The sequence below is a fragment of the Amblyomma maculatum genome, chromosome 8 (assembly GCF_055883805.1).
Source record: "Amblyomma maculatum isolate TAMU_Amacu chromosome 8, ASM5588380v1, whole genome shotgun sequence".
Taxonomy (NCBI): domain Eukaryota; kingdom Metazoa; phylum Arthropoda; class Arachnida; order Ixodida; family Ixodidae; genus Amblyomma; species Amblyomma maculatum.
In genome coordinates, this window is record NC_139351.1 from 72,862,861 (window position 1) to 72,888,922 (window position 26,062).

The following is a 26,062-nucleotide window of genomic DNA, read 5'->3' on the forward strand; positions in this document are numbered from 1 at the left end:
TGATTATATTAGATGCTCTCCTAAACATGACCGGAGCGCTCACCTAAAGTAATGAGACTTGAAGACTTTATGCACGTTATAAGTAAGGAAGCTGAACGCTATTTAACCTTCGAATCTTGACCTAAAATTTGTAAATGTTTCAAGTCTCCTTCCCTCGATAACCAAAATTTTAGTACTCTTATGGCATAACACGCCTGATCTCTATGTAGTTTATGTTCGCATTACAGCTCTAGTGATTTTGTGGCGCAGGTTTTTTGATAACGTTGGTTATTTATTCAAGCAGTTTGCAGCGAAAGCCGGGGCCGAAACACAATTGGCCAACAAAATTCCAAATATCCTTATATCTGCCACAGCACCCAGGTATATTGTGTAAAAGAGTATTTTTGGCACATCTAAAATAAAAACATTCATTAATGCACGCACTGCTTACCTTCACTTATGCGAGGGTACAAAGAGGATACGAAAAATACACTGCAATTATTTTCTTCATTGGTGTACGCAAGTGTCATCATCTCCATTTTTTCTCTCCCTGAAATGAGGAATATTTTAAGTGCGCCGAAGACTAAAATCGTGGAGCACATGAAGTACGCCCGAATAGTGCCTACAAAACCCTTTTCTCACAACTGCCCGCTTCAGCACAGCTGTAACCTAGTTGCTAGTTGCATGGAAGTCGAGTTGCTCATATTTAGCAAATAAATTTAGAAAAAATAAGAGCCCTTAAAATACTGCAGCCGAGAAAGGCACAACGATGACGAAGTTATAAATATTGTATGATTGCTGGCCATGCACACACATCTGTTCTCTCGCAGTCGTTGTCACGTCAAGTGCTGAATTATTCAGAACAATTATCCAGCTAAGTATGATGACAGCTGTAGCGCTCGAAAACACGGACAACGCGAAGACAACATGCACACTAACTTTCAACTGAATATTTATTAAATGCACGTACACTTTTTATACAAGATGAGTGCATCGGGACGCATCTCAGAATCCTATCAGATTGAAATCACTAGAGCCACAGATTCTAAATTTTGTTGCATTTAATAAACGTTAAGTTGAAAGTTAGCCTATATGTTGCCTGCTTCGTGTCGTCCGTGCTTCCAAGCGCTACAGTATTCATCATGAACAACCAACTCGCCCGATCCGCCACCCTCTTCAGCTAAGTATGTTATTAACTCACGCAGGTTTCCTAATTTACCATAGATGGGGCGCTATTGCGCTGTGTTGAATAATTACGCTAGACCCACATTGAAGCTTATCCCCAGTTCAGCGTGCAGGAAGGGTCTGGACAAAAATTAGTTAATTATGTTGTTACAAGATACGAACCCTAAGCGTGGCTCTCAGTGGCGAGGTGTAACTTTTGTATTCGGCTTTACTGCTGATATTTCTTAAGTGACATTTCAGTAAGTATCGTGATCATGTAGGACAAATGCCTTTATCAACGCAGCAAACTTCATTTTGTTTCGTTCATATGAGAAGAGGCTACAACTGTTTAATACATTTTTGACCGTAAAGTTGCCACATTTCTTCCAGAAGCATGATGTAGAAATATTGACAACTTATCTGTCGCACTGTCTTCACAATCACTTTGCAGGCAAAATATCAATGGCAACATTTTGAGGCCGCTTATGTGTATGAAGTATGAAAGTAGGCCGAGCTCATAGCCTTAATGTACGCACTGGCTAAAGCGTGCAATTGTTTGTGTTCAGTCTAGAGAACAGCTGAGGCATCTGGGCATGCATTGAATAGCAAAGCGGTCATGAAAGCTGACTACGAACGAAAGAACCATAGAGCTTCCGTACTGTCAAAAAACATTTGTGACGGTGTCAATCATGCTCGGCATTGCATTTTCCCGAATATGGATGCCGAAACAATCTATAGAAAATCACATCACAGCCTCGGCAGTGTAATTTTTATCTATATTTATTCATGCATCAGAATAAACAAATGTGTTAGCAACCTCTCAGCTGATTTTTAGCCAGGTAGAAAATTCAACACTTCGAAAACTTTTTTTTTTTTTGCTCAACACATCGGTACTATAATTTTAGTGTTCAAAAGTACTCTAGAAATTGGAGGACGCTTGAGCTTACCTTGAGGAGCTCAACTGAATAGCGTTATCGGGCCGCGTTCGCATCGCCGTGTCATGCTCTTCTGCCTCACGACGTCATAAATCTCACGACACACCACTCCTCTATTTTATGGATTTAGTGCAGGGTGTATTCTCCCTCTTGCCTTGATTTTAACCACCAATAAGATAACCTCCGTTTGGTTATTTATACCCGCTTAAAGGCAGTCGTCTGTTGGTTCTCTGCTGTCCTTAAACCCCAATTCTTTGTAAAACATGAATAGTGGCGGCGGCTCATGCCATCTGTGGCGGCAGCGCTGTATGATAAATTATTTGAAGTGATCATCGCCTCGCAAAAAAAAAAGACACACACGTTCTTTTCTACTCGCCTAATTATTTCTTCTGTAATTAGCTTCTTTCTAATGACATACCTAAACATTAGCTGACAGTCACAAGACAATACATGCATTAGTTACATATTTTCCGGAGAGAAGCGATGCCGTTCTATTGCGGAGTGGTTCCGTGGTCGCCTCGCAACGAGAAAAAAACCGTGTTCGAGGTCGTGGGTTTCTGCAAAACTTATATTGTTTCCTTAATTTCTTCATGTTTTCGAGTTAAAACTACAACGCCGTCACCGGCTTTTCTGCGACACAAGGCCCTTACCGGTGTTGCGTTAAAATGCATTTACCCGTGCGATTTAAGTGCTCTAGGATAAAACCCTTTGCCCTAATAATTACGTTTCTGTTGCGCTAAGATTTGCCATATGTAAGTAGATAATTCTTTAGAATAAGATCACTACAGACAAGTACATTTCTAATAATTGATATCAGTAACACAGCTAGTGTACTAACCTTGATCTTCAAAAATCTCCATTGCTTTTGGTGGTTTGCCACTGTGGATGGTATCATTAGTGACAAATTTTCCAGTATAGTTTGTTGTTTGCCTTGAATGAAAGAGGAATAAAAAACTATTACCAAGGTCACCCTGATGAAACGTGACAAGATATGGTCCATGGTTTGGGTGAAAGCACGGCCAAATGTTTGGGTTAAATTTCTAAATTGTACACGTGGCTTGGGCAACATTTGGCAGCGTTTATAGAACTGTAAAGTGTCTATTGTACTTGTTTACAAATTTTTGTTTCGTTTGCTCGAGTTCCATCATTAGGACATTCAGGATTAATGTTTCGGCTTTTGTGCCAGCAGTCGAAATAGTCCAGTAAATTATACCTGCACAATAATGTTCGTTCCATATAACTCCGCTACGTTTTCAGGTCAGCCGAATATACTATGGTGATGGGGCGTACTAAGTTTGGTCGAAACCAAAAAACTCCGCTTGGCCAACATACATGGATACAAATTTTGACCATTTTAGCTGAAGTGAATGTTTGGATTATCCCGCTTCCTTGGGTATCTGTTTATAGCACAGCGCGTAATTTCCTCGATATTTTCGAGCAACTAGCCCCGATCACTGCTTTTCGTTGAGATGATCCGCACCGAATTTTTAATTTCTCCCGGGTTAACTGTTAATTGTCATATTCACCGTGATACACTTAGGTAATATATTGACTCACAAATGGGCATGACACGCCTACCATAGTTTGCTCTCCCTTTGAAACATGCTATTTATATGCTAGAAACACAAAGGGATGCCAGACCAGCACTCAGTTCAGTTCAGTTCAGGCGTTCAGTCGTGTCCGACTCTTCGTGACCCTATGGACCATGTCACGCCACGCTTTCCGGTCTCTCACTATCTTCTTAACATCACATAGCTTCATCTGCAATGCCTCGAGAATGCCATCTAACCATCGCGTTCGCTGCCTACCCCTTCTCCGGCGACCCTCAACCTTTCCCAACATCAAATCTTTCTCCAGCGACTCCTCTCTTCTCATCAGATGACCAAAGTAGTTGAGCTTTAACTTTAGAATTTGACCCTGCAATGAGCAGTCAGGGTTTATGGTCGACAATATCGACTCACAATCCACCAAAATTTTGCGGTGCTGGACGTAAGCTAGGGCTTTCGCTCAGAAAATTCTGAGCATATCACTGGGAACATGCTGTGCGATAGCTCGAACACCTTAACTGTATCAAGCAGTCAGATAAAAATGCGTTTTGCAAAAAGTGAATTTGGCGACGTCTTGTGTGCCTTTACTGACTTGAAGAATAGGCCATCAAATACGGTAAGGCAATGTGTAGTTGATCAGAAATTTCTTCGTCAGGCTTTATACAACTCGCAGATTATGAGTACCATGTCGGTTATGCTTGGCATGTGCGTAAACCACTTAATCGTGTATTTCGCTGGCCATCTGCTCTAGCTCTTTAAATGAAGGCCTTGATCACCAAGAGTAAACATTCAAACAAGTTGTTGCGCTTACGTTTTACTCCTGGTGGACGTCGGCAGTATTGAATATGAAGCTATGTTTTCACGCGATATCTATGTTGGCCACCTCGCATTTTATCGCTTGTCTGTTCGACCTTATTTTTTTCAAGGTTATGAATTCAGGATCAAAAGTTCGCCAACGTGTTTGAAACTAAACAATAAAAAATATAGGATACTGGCAGCCTGGAGATTATAATACTCACAAATGCTCTGGATCACATATGCCCATGATTACAACCTGTCACTGGTCTGTAATAACGTTTCAAAATAAGGAGCAAACGTTGAAAGGATGTCAAACTTAAAGGAAGATGCAGGACTGATATAACCAACTAGTAAACTATTTATCTTTTTGTTTCAGCATCTTCCAAGCGCACTGGAAATACTACGTTCGCCCGAGACGCATTCTTTTTGCTTTGTCATCAAAATGTGCTTATGGCTTTGAGTATATAGGTCTACAGAATCTGTCTTTAAAGTGCAAATCTAGACAATAATGTTGCCATCGAAGCTAACACACTAACCTTGGATATTCTTTCAGCCTAGGAATCTTACCTATCAATATGTCATCAGCTCTATAAGTAAATATTACTCTCATGATTTTTGAGGCGCCCAGAAGGGCAGTGTCTTTTGGGCTGGTTTTATTCAACGCCTTAGAAAAATGGGTCTATACGCACTGACTATAAAGGCAAATTTGTACTAAATACCTTTGAATTCGGTTTGTTTTATTTGAACTAATAAGGTCAATCTGTTTAAAAGACGAATATAACGTTGCAAAACTTCTAAAAGTTTCCAAACAACGGCCGAAGACATCCGTTTCTAGAAAGCGTCCCCTATTCGAGCAGCGCAAGGTATCACGTCGGCAATATTGCAAGGTATCACGTCGGCTTCCCAGGGTTGGGAAGCTCTTGGCAAATCTTGGCCTACATTGAACTTGTGTCTCCACCGGTTCCCCAATATTGCCGATGTCAGTAAGTGGCAGTTTCAGTGCTGGTCCTACGATACATTTGATCTATCATATTGCAAGCTAGTTCGTGACGCGTCCAATGATGGCCCTAGTCATCCTCTTCTACCCCCGTATTGACAGCGTGGCTCCAGCACTGGATATGAACGCCTTATTTACCAGTTATTTTCTATGTGGTGGCATGTTACTTCATTACACTTCTAACAAAGCGCCTTTTTGTGCACGTTCCCTCTATTTGCAATGCCACGCAATGACAGAGCCCCTGACGGCTGCAACTGAGGATCGTGTTCCCCATATCGGCTACGTCATTTTTACAAGGTGGCAGTGTTGGACCCTGACTTGCCGCTGATATTTCGACATTCTTTTCAGTTACGGGGAAATAAGTGCATAATCTATGTTTCAGATAGGAAGTTTTTGTTAAGAGAGGGAGTTTTAGGCAGCTGTAATTATATGCGGACGCATACCATTACATAAACTTAAAGCAAACACAAGCACCAAACTCTTTCTCGAATGATGTCTTAAATACAAGCCCAAGCTTTTGTGGTATTTGTGCATTCTATTTGAAGCTAGTTTCTCGTATATTGTCACGTGCTTTGTGACGTAATGAGAAGGTGCAGAAAGAAGCTGAAGAGTGAGAAACAGGACGCACAAGCTGGCGTGCCTTGGGATCGCAGTGCCCAGACTACACATACATACTCTCGTTACGTACTGAGTACGTAACAGTTGTGGAGCTTACAGAGTATATCAACAAAAATCCCCGTGGTCTTTGATGAAGCTGTCAGCTCGTTTGGTTACCACCCCTATCATTTACTGTGGCTCAAGACGGTGACGCTGGTCGAGGAACACCTGCGATGGGCAACTGGCAGCATTGTCGTGAGCCGCACACCTTTGGTGCGAAATCTGACAAAAACGTCGACGATTGGTTGACCAACTACGAACGGGTGATCGGGTGCAATCGTTGGAATTCGACTGCGAAACTTGTGAACGTAGTGCTCTTCTTGGAAGGCACGGCGCTAGTTTGGTTTGAAAATCACGAGGACTCCCTTACCAGCTAGGATGGTTTCACAGAAGAAATCAAGGTGTGGTTTCGTGATGGATCCGCGAAAAAGAAATGCGCAGAGCAAACGTTACTGCGGTGAGTCCAGGTACCTGGTAAGAAGCGCAGAACATAAATCGCGGACAATATGAAGTTGTGCAAGATCGCAAATACAGGGATATGCGAGGAAGATAAAGCCGGACACTTGCTCAAAGGATATCGCCTCGAAGTCGTTTATACGTTCCTTTTCAGCAAATATAATTTGTACTCCACTGATGACGTCATAAAGCACTGCCACACTTTCCAAAGCTTGAAATTGCGTAATTACTCATCAAACAGCCACTCAAGCGCAGTCATACGGCTACAAAGGGAATAATTACTATTAAGAAAGTAATTACTCCTTATTACAAATCCACTCCACCTTAGGGAATTCCCCTAAAATATCCGTCCAACATGACTTCCACTTCGAGTTATTGATCAATATGCTCTCGCTGTACTATCTGTTGTGCTGACCATCCTGGTTAGCTCAGTTGGTAGAACGACTGGCCCGGAAAGTCTGTGGTCCCGGGCCCGTTCCCCGCATCAGGGCAAATTTTTCTTCAACTATGAAGTTTCGGAGAAAGCTGTATAGCTTTCCTTTGTAGTCGTATGGCTGCGCTTGGGTGGGAGTCAATAAGTAATTACTCCCTTATTATAAGTTTACTCCACGTCGGGGAATTCCCCTAAAATATCCGACTAAGATACATTTCTACTAGCGGTGTCTGTAGAATTCATCCGAGTTGTTTCATGTACAAATGTGCGCAAAGATGTCGACTCCGTAGTGGAACCTGAAACATTTACCTGCGCAAGGAAGACGGTCTTGGTGCCCCGCTGCAGTTTCTGAGACCAGAAGCCACATCTTGGTGTGGGCTGTGAACTATTCAGGCGAGCCAGTCGTGTTACCTCGTTGCATGGAACTCGCTCATTTCGAGGGAGATGTGTCAATTACTGAGGCTGCACTAAGGGACGGTGCTCTTAAACAGAATACACACCCTTTTACAGACTCTCGAATCCAGACAATGCTAAATACATCTTTGGCAACAAAGGAGCGCTGTATGTTTCTGTTTTCGACTTCGCCAGGGATCGTCGGCCACCGATTCCAACTCCTTGCGTCCATCGTTCAATTTACACTGGAATCTCTCGTCCGATCAAACAGAAGCCCTACCGTGTGCCACTGAGCGAACGTCAGCTTAATGACGAACAAGTGCACGACATGCTTCAGCGTGGCGCCATCCGGAATCTTCCAGTCCTTGGGCGGATCCGGTTATCCTCGTTAAAAAGAAAGACAACACGTGGCGCTTCTGCATGGACTACCTTCGGCTTAATGCGTAAAAATATATGTGTATCCGTTCCATGTATTGAAGATGCAATCGACTGTCCTCCCTAAGCATCATACCTCTCATCGGCAGACTTGAGAACAGGCACCAATGCACCCGAGCGACAAAGGCGGAATTCGTGACAGATGGTCTTTATGAGTTTACCATAATGCCCTTTGAATTGGGTAATACGTCTGCCCCGTTTGAAAGACTGATGGACAGCATTCTGCGCGAACGCGACTAGAAAATTTGTTTGTGCTATTTGGACGAAGTTGTCATCTTCGGCAAGACCATTCGGGAGAATAATAGCTGCCTCACTATCGTTTTTGACTGCATTCATCGAGCAGGCCTCACTCTCAAGTGTAAGAAATGACACTTTAGCGAACGTCACACAGTTGTGCTTGGCCACCTGGTCGATAACGATAATGTTCTACGGGAGCTCAGAAGGTGCATGCTGTAACCAAATTATTGGCACCGAAATCAGTGAAGGAGCTCAGGAGCTTTTTAGGACTATGTTCCTACTTTCGATGTTTTGGGCCTATAGTTTCGCTGACATCGCCTAGCCGATCAGGTGCCTTTTGCACAAAGGTGCACAGTTCAGTTGGACTGCTGACTGTGATTATGTCGACCGACATCTCAAATTTCTTCTGAATTCAGTCTCTATCCTACGCCATTTATGCCCCAATGAAGTTCACCCCGACTCTAGCGGCGTGGGCATTGACGCTGTGCTAATCCAGCAACGAACGACTTGCATAAGCTATCATGTGCTGATAGGTTAAGCAAGTCGTTCGTTGAGCAAGTTGGAGCGTAAATACACCATTACAGATTAAGAGTGACTCGCAGTCGTTTTCGCGGTGCATCGAGTTCGTCCCTTCCTCTATGGAAATGCTTTAACCGTTGTCACCGACCATCATTCGCTCTGTTAGCTTGTTAATCGCCATGACCCTTGCAGCCGACTTCGCCCACAGGCTTTGCGTTTGCAAAAGTATAACTTCACTGTAACATACAAAAGAGGCCGTCAACACTCTGATGCTGAATGTTTCTCACGCTCGCTGCTTCGATAACTTGAGAGATAACTTATATGACTACCTGCCGCCTATTTCAGTAACGTTTCCAAATCCTCAACTGTTGCAGACGGAACCAAGCGGAAAGACACGCTGATATGCTTTAAATGTACGTCACTTTGGACCACAGAAAATGTGCATGTAATCTACTATTCATCACATGCACATTTTACACAGTCAGACATGAGACCGCAGGCTGAAGTCCGTTCTTCCACCTGCATGTCCGTTTCCCTCGACACACCTTCGACACCATCCGCCTATATCTCACAGCGGACAATCCATGCTTAACGGAAACTGCCTGATTGGCTGAAGGAGGGCGTCGCATTGCCATATTGAGAAATCTGGGATCACAACATCGAACGAAAGCATATTACTATGACAGCCACCATCGCCACATCACGTATATCCCCGGTGACTCAGTCTGGCTGCTCAGACCGATGGAAAAGCGCGGCTTATACATGATAAAGCTGGCACTTTAGACTGGGCCATATGTGATCCTGGAGCGATTCGACGAATTCAACTACCAGATTGCACGCCTTGCCGCCAGTGAACGACATTTAGCGAAAACCAAGTTTTGGCACGTCATCCGCTTGAAGAAGCACCATTCTTGTGACAACTGCTTGCTTGACTGGCCCAGAAGATTTTGCTTGGCAAGAGCGGCAAGTGATACAGACAAGCTGTTTTAGAAGTGGATATATTTTGGAAGGACAAGAAAGTAGACGTGTGTGTTTTTAGGGGCTGCTTGGCTTCCGTCCGATGGCCTAATGCCACCGTAACTGTGTACGTTATACAGTATTCTGCGCTAATAATTTTCATGGAGTACAACCTAGCTATCATGTTCCTTAGAAAACTGAATACCATATTTTTAATTATTACGGTTTTTCATGAAATATAACACCACCAGATTCGAAGTTGTGAAAATGTTTTGCGGCCTCATGTTTTCAATAATTAGGCAAAACGAAGTTCGCATTATCGTTTGCATTTAATATGGAATAATTTCCCGCTGAGTTTAAAATTGCCGATGTCTGTCTAAGTTTGACTGTATATTGAAGAATTTCTTTTGTAACAATGTATAGAATTAGTACTTGTTGCGAATACTGCCACTGAAATTTCTCGAATTGTTTTTTTATTTTTTGGTTTCAATAATGTACCCTACATTCTCCTACTATACTTACCTTCGTAAGCATTTTAATGGACCTTCGGGTTGTGTTCGCTATGCGGTACGTTTATTGTATAGCCGCAGCATTATTTGTAACAGTGATTTATGTTCAAATTATTTGTTTGTGCCCTGATCTATAGATTGCCTATTAGTTCATCAATGTTTTATAGGTTCCTGTGTCAATGAAGATATTATTTTTACTACTAAGGCATGTTTTTGTTTCTGCCAGTTTGCTGAGTGTTTAGTATTATTAACCCAGTGTCCCGATCTGCACTTTGACTTTGAGACACTCTACTATATACAAACTTTATGTACCTCCTTAACATGTTTCCAACATATTTTATGTCTATAATATAGGCCCCAATTTATTTTTCGGTTGTAAAAACATTTACCGATACGTACGTTTTCATACTCTGTTTCCTTAGTTTTGCGACATCGTCGATTGCACAGCGCTGCCATCATTCAAGCAGTAAACAAAAGAATCCCAATGCCTCAGATTGTACCGTTTAGAAGAATTATTTGGCAAAGCCAAGAGTCGTTCCACTTGGAAACACGAACGCCTGTTGCCACTCCTCCGCTGTGGTGGCTCAGTGCATAGAATCCTGGCCGCTGTTCGATGGAGCCAAGAGAAATGCGCCCGTGTACTGTGCGATGTTAGTACACGATAAGGAATTTCAAGGCGGTCAATATTTCCTTAAAACCCACTGCAGTGTCTCTGATTGTCTGAGTTGTTTTTGGAAGTTGAACCCTACAACCTAATTGTTGCCACTGCCCTAATTTCATAATGAAGTCAACTATGTCTTGAACTCAATGTTTACATTTGAAGCGAAACCTAAGCAGTTTCTGAAGTTTCATTATCAAGCAGCCACTCATTTAGGACTGCGCTTGCATTCCAGCTTACTTCCTAAACAGCGGCTTGAAATACCCGTGAGGACCCCCATAGGGAACCCAACCTAAAGTTTAAATTGCGACTATTGCGCGCTTCTCTCCTAGTGGCGACCTTCCGCGGCCCTCAGCTGGCACGACGCCTCCGCATCATTTTTACGAACCTTGCAACACGGGGCGCGTGTGCTTACTTTCTGCGCGTGCTGCTCGCGCCGGTTGCGCTCGTCTTCTCTCGACCGCAGCGAGTGCCAACAGACGCCCGGCAGCAGTACTTGGCGCCGATTACGTCGGTCGTTGAGCGATTTTGTGATATTTGAAGAGCCGTCGCGGTTGCCTAAAAGGGATGTGTCTTGGGGTTTTAAGAATTAGCATTCCCCTACTGGCGTATGTCTTATGCAATGAAACTATGGCCAGGTGGACCGAATTGGGTATGCAAGTAAAATATTAAAACTAGTTTGTCTGGACTCCACAGCTGTAACTGGAAAGCAGCTGGAATGATACATCCTTCGCGACGACAAGGAAGAGTATGCCATCAGTCCTTTGCTATACAGTTTGCACTTATGTAGGGCGTTTAATTCGGCAGTGCGTGCAGTTTAAAAGGTGAAAATGGCAGACGCCACCTTATATCCAAAGTTCTGTTGAACACATGGGGTAGCAAGTAGTGAAGCTCTGTAGTTTACAACCCTTGCACTCTATAGACTTCGCTACAGACTTCGGCGTTACAACGCAAAAGCTGTGTCAGATTAAGCATATGAAAACAGTGTCATAGTATAATTTTTGTTTTCAGAATAACGACCAAAGGAGGATTAAAGTGGGCAGTCAAAGGAGGATTGCAAGGCTCTGGATGAGTAGGCATTTGATAGAGCACCCCGTATGTCAAATACTCTAACCATGACCATGATTGAAGGCAGCGGAGGCTATGATAAAACGGCAGCCGGGTTCTGGCTTTTGTAACTTGGACATGGATAGAGTAATAGTCGCTGAAACAGGCATGGGCAGAACTTTAGAGAAAACTAACAGGTTTATTTATATAATGATTATTAAAACTGAGAACTTTCTGCCTTTCTATGAAGGGTCTCTTAAAATAATAACTTGAGGGGCAAGTTGGTGCGCATGTGTTGTGTTTCTTCTCACGTGGTTGTGTTTGTTGCGCCACATTTCTCGGTACTATTAAGGGCCCCTTTTGCACCGGTCTCTGGGTGGAGAATTTGCTGTTTATATAATAATTATTCAATAATTATTTCAGTCTAGTCACGTACGCAGCCTTAACGAAACGAGCCACAGAGTCGTCTTCGGCGCAGTCTCTCGTCTGCCGGAATAATGGCGACCCGAGAATAGAGTCGACGGACTCTAAAACACTTTTGCTTATTGTTCAAGATCAGTGACACCCCATCACCCACGTGACTGAATACTGCGGAGGGATGCTGAGGAGGAGAAGAGATGCCCTTTTAAAAGGCATGGACATGCTGGAGCTTTCAATGTGGTTTGCAAGGTAAAACTGTGGCCACTCGTCTGTTATTTAGCCAGAACAATCAATTCCACATAAACAGCAATGGGGACAGAATTACTGATGCTCATCCACACGCGGAACCAATTGCGGTGGTTCATAGTCGATCTAGGCCAAGCCTTTCTGCATGAACAACGTTTTTTGCTGACGACATTGAATTGAGATGCCGCGTGCTGAGTTGTTCATAAGGCGCGAACTCAGGCGGCCGCGTCAAATCTTCTCCGGCCAGTGGACGTACAACTCAGCACTGCTGTCTCGATATGGAAAAAACCATACAAAACCTATCAATCTCAAATTTCAACCACCTGTGTTCATTCACGTGCAGCGATATCACTAAACGCGCTTTCGTATTTTGTCCGCATCAAAAAGCATAAAGAGTCAATCGGGGACGTTCGGTTGAGCAGCCTGGACGCAAAACGAATAAAGCACTGCTGGAACAAAAAGCAAAAAGCAAAAAACAACAGACAACTGTATCGAGGACAGAAATACGGGTGAAGCAACTACAGGAATCCGAACAAGTACGGTATGAAGACAAGAAAAAGCAAAACCCATTCGTGCCGCGCTTCGTTTAGGGTAGATTTTAATTTTCACTCCTTGGTACCACGATACCACGCGATGACGCCCTCAAGAAAAAATAATGGGTGTCGAAATAAGCGAGAAATACCTATTTTTTAAACCACGGGATCACACACCAAGTCAATCTTTCACAGTGCCCTCACAACCCAAGGAAGAAAGCGGCGCGCGCGCGACACGAGTTTTTTCGACGTGCCGACGCACGCAGGTCAGTGGAAAAGCGAGACGTTAGACCCGATGGGCGACGTGGAGCCGCTCGGAAATGGCTCCGTTCGCCAGTGCCCGCACTGCCATGTTGATGTGTTTTGTCGCTTATAGGAGCTTGCCTGCGCACGCAAGATCATCGGAGGCAATGACTCTAGGGGCATTGGGCAAGGCAGGCTTTCCGGCGGTGCCACTGGGTCTTAGAAAGCCGACATTGAACAACTCCAGGTTGGCGCCCTACTCGCGACACCTTGAAGGTGCTTAATATTTGTACTCTAAAAACTTTACACACACAGTAACGTAATATTAACAATATTTGTTGATAAAATTGATGAGAAAAACAAACAGCGAAATGTTTCTGCCGCCGATGTCAATAAGGAGCTTCTGGTATGTAGTTATATTTTCGAGCTAATTTTGGTGTGTGTGTATATATATATATATATATATATATATATATATATATATATATATATATATATATATATATATATATATATATATATCCGCTTCAGGAAACAACCTAGTAGCGAACACAACAGAGAAGCCATTTTTCTGAGGGCGAAAAATGATGGGTGTAAATCATTGTTTGAACGTTATTATATAAACGAAAGGCTAGCGAAGCTTGATTTTGCATGGGTTGATCAGGTTGCGCAGGAATTGATTTAGGTGGACGCTGAAGCTAGAGCCTTGAGCGTAGCCGCAATAGCGCCCTCATCCGGCCTTTCCATTCCGTGCATCGTTTGATGTTAGGTTTGCGATAAAAGAAGCACCAGTACTTCTCTCGCTTTATAGTGCGCACCAACACTTGCTTTGACAATTTGTTTATATAAATGCAAAGGCGCGGTACCTGTGACAGTTCCCGGTGGACATCTTGCGCATTCTTTAAGGGATTGGAAGGGGTCAAGGGCAAATGCCAAGGCAACTGAGACAAACCTAGGGGAAACACGAAGAAGCACTCACAGTGGTGGTTCATGCTCTCTAAAATGACACTCTGTCCAAAGCGCACCTTGTCGTTCACAGACAAGGATGTTGACAAAATTGACTTAATTAAGCTTCAAACAGCAATTAAATGCATTAAAATTTCTCAGAGTTACGGAAGCAGATTGCTCAAGCATGCCTGGGTGAGGCTCTGACAACCCATTGCTGTGCTCTTTCTCGCTCCAATAACTGGTTTTAAACAATGAGATTTTGTGAGCAGCTTTGGTGTGTGCGATGGCATTTTTGGCTTCGGCTTTAGTGCAGCGATGAGATCAGAAGGTTGTTAGTGAAACGGCAGTAATTGTGTTATAGTTTCCCTAAAGCAAAATGACTTATACGAGGAGCTGGAGAGCATATGCCGATATAATTTTTTCCGAGAGCTAAAAGCCATAAAAAGCGTTTGCATAGCACACAACACTCGATATTCAATTGAAATTCGGGGGTACGTGAAGCATAACGTAGGTATCGTGCATTTGTTCCGTAATGTGTGGCTTCTAAGCCTCTCAATATTACCTGAAAAATTCTCTTAATAATCTCGGCGCACAAATACCTCGGTGAATTTTCGAAGTTGTATGCTCAAAGCCAATAGCCAGAAGACAACTTTTCGCTTACATTTCTCCGTTAAGCAGCATTGTTACTGTAAAATTATATTCCGTTGTCGACATACTCAGCCCCTTATAGTGAAGGCATGTGTAGTGTTCGTAGTACTGGCGTATACCATCGCTTAAACTGAAGGTGTTATTCCATGATTGCTTGAACAACCAAAGCCTCTCACTGGTATTGAGAACCTGTATAAACGAAAAGAGAAACAAAATCTCAAAGTGCGCAGAAAGAAACTGTGCTCTTCTGCATTACTAAAAGAAAACGCTTTAGAGAGCAGCTCTTAAGGGCCCGTTCGGAGGTTATGTCGAGTCATCGTTCATGCTGTTCTCGGTGTTACCAAGGAACAGCAAGCCATTAGTTATGAAAAAGTCACAAGTTAAGTAGAATGTCATGGAAAAATATAAAGAATAGCCATGACGCCAGTGCCGCTCGCTAAAGTATCTGCTTTTTCTTCTTTCGAGAAATTCTCTTTGCTGAAAAATAAAATATGCTTGTAACTAGACGAACATACATACAAGCATCTTCGAATCCATTGCCTTAATATATCGCGAAAACGGTTGGACAGTTGCGCTCAAATTTCGCTTTAGGGATTGGTGTAATCCTCCTTAGAACTTTGTGATACAAAAAGAATAGATACTTTTTCATTTATGCTAATAAATAGTCACAATCTTGACTGAAGCGCCGCAGTTGACGCTGCACTTAAAACCACGCAACACTGTTCGCATATCTGCTTTAAGGTTCATTGAAGCCAACAAAGCTTCCTCGTTGATCATAAATATATCATACAATGCACTGCAACAGGTTTCCTTCAGCGAACAGCACCATTTCCTCTTCACTCACAATATAGTTAATTTGCAGAACCAAATACATGCCATTACCAACATGGTATGCAAGAAGCACATTGCACGAGATAATTTGTGCATTGTTTCAGTTTAGCATCAAGGATATGCATGATTGCGCGTTTAACACGGCGTTTCAAATCTAAAACGTATGATAACTTCTTTATTTAAACTATTGATTTCTTTCAAATAATTATTATGGCAACCACAGTAGATATTCGAACACCAGGTCAGTAAGTCATAAACACCATAGCGCGTTTGCTACATGTCCTTAAAACAAGGTAGGTGCTAAAGAGCTTTTCTTCTAGACCAATCAGCACAAATTGTGCAGGCTGTAACCTAATCCTTCGGGCATTTCTGCATACAGATTTAATTATTGTTTTTCCACATAAAGTTTGTCCGCGAACTTCGGTGACAGTGCTTGTCTAAGAAGGTTTGTGCACAAGGTATGTTTTGTAGTACGGGTTATCAAAACACATGTTTCAACAGAGTTCTTATTCTCAGAGCTACGCAAACTCGTGTACAAAAGCTTCATTTCGTTGCTTTTTCTTCCAGCTCTTACGTTCGACATAGAATGGATTGCTAAAACATGACCTTATAATGGGGGCATAAAATATGTTAATTTGACCTCGCACCAATACTTTTTATTATAATACGAAGCAGAAACATTCCTTGTCAAGAACTGACTTCATAAAATGTGTTTTTGTCTCACCTGAGAAGTGCCGCTTTTGTGATATTCCTATAACAATTTGAGGAACCTTACCCCAACAAATTGCGACCTCCTTTCACGTTCCGTTGGGCTTAAAATGGCTCCACAGCTGCTGTTTTCTAATGAGTTGTTCTCACACCCTGTTCATCGACGAGATAGCCGCGCACCACGCCGGACGGTTGCCAAAGCGGTACTTCTTAGAAGTGAGGAATAGTCCGGAGTCGTGTAAGCTGTCTAATACGCGAGCTGAGCGGCTCCTTTGCTCGTCGAAAGTTATAACAAAAATGACGACGTCATGAAGGTTGCATGGACATAAGTCCCATTTGATGCCGCGCAATACCATGCCCATAAATCTCTCATAGGCTGGAGGGCCATCGCAAAGTGGAAACGGCATTGCATTTAATTCAAAAAGGCCACCTAGCTTTATAAACGCAGCACTCTCTTTGCCGCATGCACCGGATTTGCCAGTAACTTGATCGCACATATAGGCAATAAATATAAGAAACGCTAAAAAGGCAGTCTGTTGTGCCATCACTGGAAGTAAAAAAGTATAAATACTCCTTCATTATGAAATTTAACTTGTGCTAATCCACGCAAAATCGCCAGGTGCTTCGCTTTCTTGCGAACAACAATCATACGAGCAGGCCAAGGTATGGACTAGTTCTGAAAGACCTTTTTGTCAAGCATCATTTCAGCTTGCTCGTGTATTGCTTTTCTCTTCAACGACGACACATTATGGAGCTTTTGACAAAACGGGCGAGAGAAACCGGTGTATGAAAGCGCGGCGGTTACGAGACTTGGGAATAGAGGGTGGTCTATGAGTAGAATAATTCAAACAGCTGAGTACCGCAGCATATTGTCTACAAGCGAACAGCGTTGAGTGATGTTTAAAGTTTTGTTGATCATTCTTAGTATAGTGATTTCAGAGCTGGCCTCCTAGATTGGTTCAAGATTACTACCGAATATGGGCCGACTGCCGAGGACAAGGCTCTTACGTCATCAAAAGCAGCTCCCATTATTTGTTGATCGCCATTTTCAATGAATACCTGATGGTTTTATGAAACAAAGCTCGACTCTTCAAGTGCAACAACCATTATGCAGTGAGGTGCAAAAACAATTCTGCATCATATCGTTGGCGCAATGTATAATAGGTTAAAAAACATTGCATTCTGTCATTAATGTAAAATCTTCAGTTTATTTTCAACTGAGCAAAAAAAAAAAAACCGTAACTTAGCGATGTTTATTCAAGATTGAGTCTTCCTTTTTAACGTCACCGCATGAATAACGTACCCGTAAATAAAAAATTTTTTCCTTCTAAATTTGTAGCCTCAGAGTTTACACCCAGTGAGTGAAAAATATAGGGCGATAACACTCACGTTTCGTAGTGGCGTTGTTTCGCACCTTTTGGCTCCCCTTATGTATTTTGTTCGATACCATTCACTTTGTGAGTCTTTTGAACGGTATTCGTTTATTAATGCGAAAGCGTCCCTTTGCTATGTTCACAGATTTCTGTCCGCAGACCTCGTTCGCAGGCCGCGTCCGCAAAATCATGTCCGCAGCAGTTGCGGGTAATTGAGAAGTGGTAGAGGTTAATGAGTTGTTTCAATCGATTGAGGCTGACGTAATGTTGCTGCAGAAAAAGTAATTAGGCCAATAAGGTAATTAGGTAAATATTACTGTCAACAAATGAAAAAGTTGTCCGCCGCACTTGTGAGTAACTGAGAAGTTGTAGAGGTCAATGAGTGGTGTCAATCATAGAGGGTGACGTATTGTTGTCTCCGAACTAGTTATTAGGCCAGTAAGGTAATTAGGTAATTAATTAGAGGCAAAACACGTAAAATCGTGTCTGCAGCTGTTGTGAGCAATTGAGAAGTCGGAGAGGTTAATGAGTAGTGTCAATGATAGATAGTGATGTAATGCTGTGTGCGAAAAAATAATGAGGCTAATAGGATAATTAAGTAATTAATTAGAGGCAAAAATAAAAAAAGTAAAGGCGAAAATGGTCTCATTAGCGAATAGCTTGGCGCCACATTTGAATGTATCAAATACTAAAATAGTTAATTGAATCAGTCAATTAAGGTTACGTCAAGGATGTGATGTCACGCAACTGGAAGTAGAACCGAAAAAAAGAGACATAGGAAGGGATTGGCGCTCAATTTGAAAGTACAAACGACTAAAGCAGTTAATTAAGGCAGTCAGTTAGGGTGACGTCAAGGATGTGACGTCATGCAACGGGAAGTAGAGCCAAGAAAGGGCATAGGAAGGGATTGGCGCGCAATTTGAAAGTACCAAAGACTAAAAATGGGTAAACAAGAAGTAAATTAATGTGACGTCAAGAATTGGACGTCACGCAACTGGAAGTAAAGCCGAGAAAAGGACATAGGAAGGAATTGGCGCGCAATTTGAAAGTACCAAAGATTAAAATAAATAAACAAGAAGTGAATTATTGTGACGCCAAGGATGTGACGTCACACAACCGGACGTAGAGCCGAAAAATGGCATAGGAAGGAATTGGCGCGCAATTTGAAAGTACCAAAGGTTAAAATGCATAAAGAAGAAGTGAATTAATGTGGCGTAGAGGATGTCACTTTCCGCAACCGGAAGTAGAGCCGGAAAAGGGCATAAGAAGGAATGGCACGCAGTCTGAAAGTCAGTTCAGTTCAGTCGTTCAGTCGTGTCCGACTCTTCGTGACCCTATGGACCATGTCACGCCACGCTTTCCGGTACCAAAGACTGAATTGAATAAACAAGAAATGAATTAAGCCACTAGAAGCAACCAGAAGCAACCAACCAGAGCATCCGTGCTTTCGCATTACTCCAATGCAGTTTCTGCAGTGCTCTTAGATTTTTTATGCATCTACTCCTTAAAGGACGGGTAAAGGACAGCCTATTGTTGTAAAGTACCAATTATATAAAACTTCACCAGTCATGGACATATATCCATTTTAACCTACCAGCACCAGCTTCCCAGCTTGGAACTGGAGCGGCATGTCTAAAGCGGAATCTCAGGTCACATCAAGCTGAATCCAGATCTAACTCTCCCATTTCAAAGACGTAATCTGAGCCGCTTCTATGCCTGCTCGGCTATGTGATGTCTTCCAGTGTCACACAACTCGATAATAAATCAGTGCAGTGCGATGAAAACTGCAAACTATTACCTGCTCAAGACATGCCGCGAATTCTAGCTCAAAACGCCAAACTGACACCACCGATGCCGGGATTCCAACATGACTGGTAATGCTTTAGCGGTAAGCATTTCGACTGTAGCCCCTATAAACTGTGGTAAATCTACTTACCTTTCTTATGTCAAGTTCCATGTCGAAATTTGTCTTCTCGCCATGGTTCTCCGGACTCCCAAGACCGAAATGAAAACAAAAAGCAAAAAGACAAATGATAACTAAACGCAGAAAATTGTGAAGCTTAACAACACAGGACGTTGCCATGTAGGATGTACGTCATCAGCACAAACCCTGTGCTCTCCTTGACTCCAAGATATTCAGATTTTTCCTTTCAGTCCGGGAATAGACTTATATACTAGTGCTGCTATCTTCATGCTGAGAATATTTTAGCACTTTCTATAGGAGGTTACTTTTTCTTTTCTTTTCTTCTGTAGCCCCCGAAAATTGATAGCCATAATTATTTTTCAGTCGCGGTTTTTTGTTACTCATAAAGAGTGCGTGACGCTTCCTATTACTGTGTTAGGTGGTTTCTCATTATAACGCATTTTGTGCTGTACTCGACTTTAGTATTTTATTTCAGCGAACAGTGCGTCAGAACAATGGTTTTGGTGTCGTACATGCACAATGCTTTGTGGTAGGAATATCTTCTGGAGATTTGAAATTGCAGTCCTAAATAATAAATCATTCGTGCAGCGAACGTACTGTTAAATTCAGCGTAAATGAATAGATTGTCACCGTTACAAATGCTCTGGTAAAGTGTGCTAACAATTATTGTGTAACAGTATTTTTGAACTTAGATTTTATAGGCTCTTTACGTATCTCCTTTAGGTTTCAAGTAATTTAAACCCATAATGACGCTTCTAAATCAGACGCATTTTTATTGCCAAATATTTGAGACACATCTCAGCTACCGCGCAAAATATTCGGTTAGAAAGGACAAACCAATTAATCGTTACTTCAATAAAATCAATATCTCAAAGAAAAACACACACGCATATTTGGGAGGGATTTTGCGTAATACTCTAGGATAGCTTGTCAGCTGCTCTTTCGAACAATAATTGTAACGGATCGATTTTGGCTCATTGTCGCTTATGATGGAACGCTACAGATTAAACATGGATAAAGACGACGATGTTCACCCAACAACGCGTGAGGGTTTTGCGGTTTGGACTTTATTGAAGACTACGATATTTGCTGCACAGTGTGAGAGTGTTGGACTTGTTTTTACGAGGCGTGCTCGGCTGTGCCGATAGCATAGTGCTCGCTTGCCTGAGCCAGGGAAGCAAATGTGTTTGTTTTGGCACTATTTCTATAAGCACAATTGAGACATGTGTGTTTTGTAGCGCTGCGCTGTCGAGAGTCAAATAAAACAAAATAAAATCAAATTTTATTTTCTTTGCATAAAGAACAAGGATGGAGTCACCGCAAAAGGCTACTACTACCAGCCGCTTGACGAGGCGACTACCCCAAATCATCACAGCAGCAGAGGCATGTACGGAAAAATCTTATTACCAGAATAACAAAGAAGCATTCCGAACATACTGTCATACGAAACAACGAATACAGTGTCGTAAGAAGGAAACATGGGATTGACAGGAAAAAGAGGAAAATGACGCTGAGCTCACATTTGAGCTCGCACTCCAAGAACATTGTTTCAAACATCTTTTAGACATCATAGTAATATCGACGGACTGAAGAGAATAATTGTCGAGAACTGGCAGAGTGTAGTTTACTGACTATAGATTACTGAGTTTAGTTGCGCCGATGGGGCAGTGATTCGTTCCGCCATCGGACAACAGTAAGTCCGCCTCGCGCGGCAGAAGCCCATTATGTGGTCCTTTTCTTCTTGAACCAACATTTTAGTTCATGGCCCCTTTTCTCAAGTATTTCACCCCAGAAGAGCCGAGCACCAGGCTGGGGGAAATCTTGTACCCATTGGAAACCGGTGGGTACCCGGCGGCACTGGGGATCGAACCCCGTACCAAACCCCGTATTCCCTACTGCGTCCTGGCACTCAAGAAAGTATACCTGATACATTTATGCATGAAGGAGAGGAACCTAATGGTAGCCCACTGGCTGACGCCCTGAATATGTTTTTCGCACGGCAGGCTGACCACTGCGATGGTTCTGGAAGTGATGGTGCATATGACGCGGACACGTATCTATCTCAGTTTGTGGGCAGCCAATCGCTTTTTCTCCGTCCTACTGATTGTGCCGAGGGGTCCTTTTGTATTCAGTCCATCAAAAACAGTAAAACTGAGGATGCATGTGGTGTGCAGCTCCTTCCCGTAAAGCACGTACTTGATTTAATCTTTCTCGTTTTCACTTTTATATATAATTTAATTTTGTCTACAGGTGTATTTCCTAGGGCAATGCAAATAACACGAGTGGCTCCAGTACATAAATCTGGAGACCGAAACGTGTTCTCCAATTACCGTCCAATCTCGGTGCTGCCGGTATTTTCTAAAGGCATAGAAAAAATATTGCACATTAGAATTACATCGTATTTTTCTCGACAAAACTTTCTCTTAGCCTATCAGCATGGTTTTAGGAAGTATCGATCAACAGAAAGAGCCCTTTTAACACAAAAAAGAAATTATCATAGAAGGATTTAGTAAGAAACATATAGTACTAGGAATCTACATAGATTTTTCAAAGGCATTTGACCTGGTAAATCATAACATCCTTCTTTCAAAATTATACAGATATGGTGTCCGCGAAACACCCCACGCGCTACTGAAGTCGTACCTTACAAATCGAAAGCAGTACGTAGAAATAAATAATGTTAAATCTTCTTCGCAAACTATTTACATTGGCGTTCCGCAGGGAAGCATACTGGGCCGCTTTTATTTCTCATTTATATTAATGATATGGCACACTGTACACAGGGCGTAATTTTTAACTCCTACGCAGATGACATCCCTATCGTCTTGTCCGGGATCACGGAAATCGACATTGAAGAACGAGCAAATAGCGCTTTGACTTGGATCGCTGGGTGAAAGCAAATTACTTGAAAATTAACACGAGCAACACAAAAGCTGTGTGTTACTCACCGAAAGGAAAACATTTATCAGGTAGCATAAACATACGACTAGACTAGGAACGGAACAAATTGAATTTGTAGATTCGGTCAAAGTACTCGGAGTGGTATTTTCGAGCCACCTGGCTTGAAATGAGCATATTGACCATATTCAATCGAAAGTGTCATCAGCTGTTGGCGTCATTGCTCAAATAAGGTATCTTCTACCTCCTAAAATCAAGCTGCTATTATATAATGCTCTCGTGTTATCTCTTTTCCAGTACTGTAGCCTAGTTTGGTGTACCACAGGAATAACCAATTTATCAAAACTGCATGTATTACAAAAAAGAGCCTTCCGGTATATCGCTGGTGTAACTTATTTCCATCCCACCAAAGAGCTTTCTTCCAAGTATGATATACTTTCGGTGTTCCAGTTATTTGATTACAGACTTATATCGACTTATAAGTCACATAAAATCAAATAGCAGTTGTATAATTTCACTTGCAGACACAAAAGAAAATCCTGGAAGCAGACAAACTCGACATAAAGAAAAATACCTTGTTCCAGTACCTCGCACATACGCATATACAGTGTCACTGCATTATACTGTACCCAAATTGTTGAATAAGCTACATTTTGCCGGACTTGATCTAGTTTGCGTGTCGAACCACGATGTCAACCTCTATTGTCCAGGAGAGCTGTCATAAATTTGTATATTTTTTTTGCATCTTTGTGTACCATTGTTTTCTGTATCAGCAGTGCTTTCCCACTTCTTTCCATGTATCTTTGTGCTGTATTTTATAACGTTCCTTCGTTCGTACAGAAGGAACAAAACAACGTTTTACCCGTTTTTTATTTGTATAAACCTGTTTAGCTATAAACATGTGAATTGATTTTTCTCCTGTCTGCTGCTCTGCCAGCATTGTAAGGGGGCCAGGACCCCGTCAAGCTGTTTTTGCAGCTTTTAGTTCTGGCCCCTCCTTTTCTTGCTAAAAGGAAATAACTTGAACTTGAACTTGACTGTAGAGCATAGTTGTTTGGCGGCGTTGGTATATAGAACCCATCAGGGTGACGTGTGTTATATTTCTGAGCAGTTTGTTTCAATTTGGAGATGTTGTAGAAAAGCTTATTCTTTTTTACAGCTACGGTGTAAGATACGGTAAGACGATAGATATATTATTCATAAACCTTAATAACTGCAAGTCGTTGAAAAAGTTGTTTGTGGGAATCATATTTTGCGTTAGCTATAATTCTTATTCCTTCTTTTGTAACAACAATAATTTGTTAAGTTCGTTTTTGTTGTGGTTCACCATACCAAATAGCGTACGCCATTTGGGGAAGAATTAGCGAATTATAACGCAGTAACTTAATCGTCTGAGGCAACACATGCCTACCTTTGTTTATTATACCAATATCTTTGCAAACCTTCTTGTAGGTGCCATTAACATGTTGATCCCAAGTTCGATTACAGAAAAAATGAACATCGAGAACCTTATTACACTATAATTTCAAAGGATACTTACGCATACAGAGTACTTAGCTTGTGGGGATGATGGACTTAGAAGAATTGAGACGACGACGTTTGCTTTTTACTGCGACAGCTCATGTTCAAATGTTCGGAGCCAAATGGCGTTGAGGTTTGAAACAGGGGAATTAGAGCATATGCTCTAGAGATGAGTGAAATATTTGTGCAAAATGCGGAAGCTTAAATATTGTTCCGTTGTATGTTTTCCAAACTTAGCTTAACATTCATTGGTTTTTCACAGTGGCGCACTGACATATATCGCTGTTGTAAAAAAGCAGAAATGTAGAATTTAGGTTTTATAGCAGGTGTCCAACCAAAATTTGGCTAACCCTTTGCAAAACTTTGCTAGGGTTATATAGCTATATATAGCTTGCACGCATAAATAGGTTTCCCAAATTAAATTCAAAGAGAGCATGGGCTCAAGATGGGTGTAGTGTTGGGCGTAAATTATCGCGACAGCTGGTAGCCGCGCGGTGCGGGAGTATGATTCACCGCTCTTCACATTGAGTGTATCACCGGCTACGGACGGACGAACATCTGTGGGAGCTATGTGAAGGCATCTGAGATGAGCTCTTTCCATGTGTATTATCAACTTAGTGCTTGCGCTGTTTAAGATAGGTACTTGTTACAGAGCAAATTGTAGTTCGTTGAAATGATGATCGGTGCCACTTCATTAGTTAGCATATATTGTAATAGTGTTATATATATATATATATATATATATATATATATATATATATATATATATATATATATATATATATATTTCATAAAAGTCTTCCATGATCTAGAAATATGTATAAGATGAGGTAGGGGCGCAGAAACGAAAACAAAGGTTTATTTCTGACGTTTCGGCCGGGGCCCGGCCTTCGTCAAGGAATGCTATATATATATATATATATATATATATATATATATATATATATATATATATATACTTTTTTCTTTTCGTGGTGATTGCCTTTTGTAATACGCTGAAGGTATTGGAACGTGCGTTTGGTGGTCGTTTTTTCAGGTTTTGAGATATTTTGTTGGTAGCAATATTCGAGTGCATAGGGGCCAATATCTGCAGCCAAAAAATGTTGAATGCACGGTGTACGCCACTTATTCGAAGGAAACACCGTCTGATTCGGTAGAAGCTGTAGAAGGTGCGGATTTCTTCCGCCATTGTTGCGTGCTGAACGCGTGTGTTTACAGGGTTGAAAGGGAAAACACCGAACTAGCGATGCGTGTGACTGTCGGCGCAAAGCAAGCTGAGGATAGTAAGGACGAAGAATACTAAATTGCAGGGACAGGTTTATTAAATAAAGCAAAATGGCCGACACCGTCATTAGAGACCACAATGGCAGACATTCCAGGGAGGGCTACTTATACTCCGTTTCATACAGCGGGTGCAACGCAGCGAAAGATACGCAAGTAGCCCGCAAGGAAAAAAAAAGCAGGCGTATCACTACGCGCTCGTTTTGTGGCCGAGTGGTTTCGGCGGGAACGCGCTCTATTCCGAGCATAACACATTTCATTTTAAGCCAGCCAAAAGACGAGACACAGGAAAGAACAGAACAAGACAAGGCTGTTCTTGTTCTCTTCTTTCCAGTGTCTCGTCTTTTGACTCGTTTAAAATGAACCGTTACCAACTTGCCCAGTCGTCGAACTTGTTGAACGTTTACAATAACTTGCTTCGCACGCCTGGGCATCTTCGCAGTGCGAATCTTATACAAAAAAATCAGCTCTGAAGAGGCAGTCGAGGTCGCTGCGTTGCGCAGCGCGGAGGGCACAGCTGGCAGGTTTGGGGGACAGCGAAAATACGACACGAAAGAAAACGACAAACAAAACATACAAATTCACCGAATCCGATCTTTTCTCCCAACAAAAGGTGGTTTTTATGAAGTTGATGGCAAATGGTAGATGAATTAAGCTTGCAGGCACAGCAAACTACCATTTTCTATCGTCAAGAGCATGACACTATTTTTCATCGCGGATGCGGGGAGCGCGAACAAGAGCTCTAGCTTTGGCCGTGTTGCACTTGA

The 26,062-nt window shown here is 42.1% G+C and overlaps 1 long non-coding RNA gene across 1 annotated transcript; it reads right to left on the minus strand.

Moving 5' to 3' along the window:
• Positions 1 to 423: 423 nt before the first annotated feature.
• Positions 424 to 19,832, minus strand: LOC146181516 (uncharacterized). The gene is made up of 4 exons (XR_014700214.1): positions 19,608 to 19,832; positions 14,773 to 14,948; positions 2,917 to 3,008; positions 424 to 529 (listed from the first exon to the last, which is right to left on the minus strand). It is a non-coding gene; the product is annotated as an uncharacterized LOC146181516 (long non-coding RNA).
• Positions 19,833 to 26,062: the final 6,230 nt, after the last annotated feature.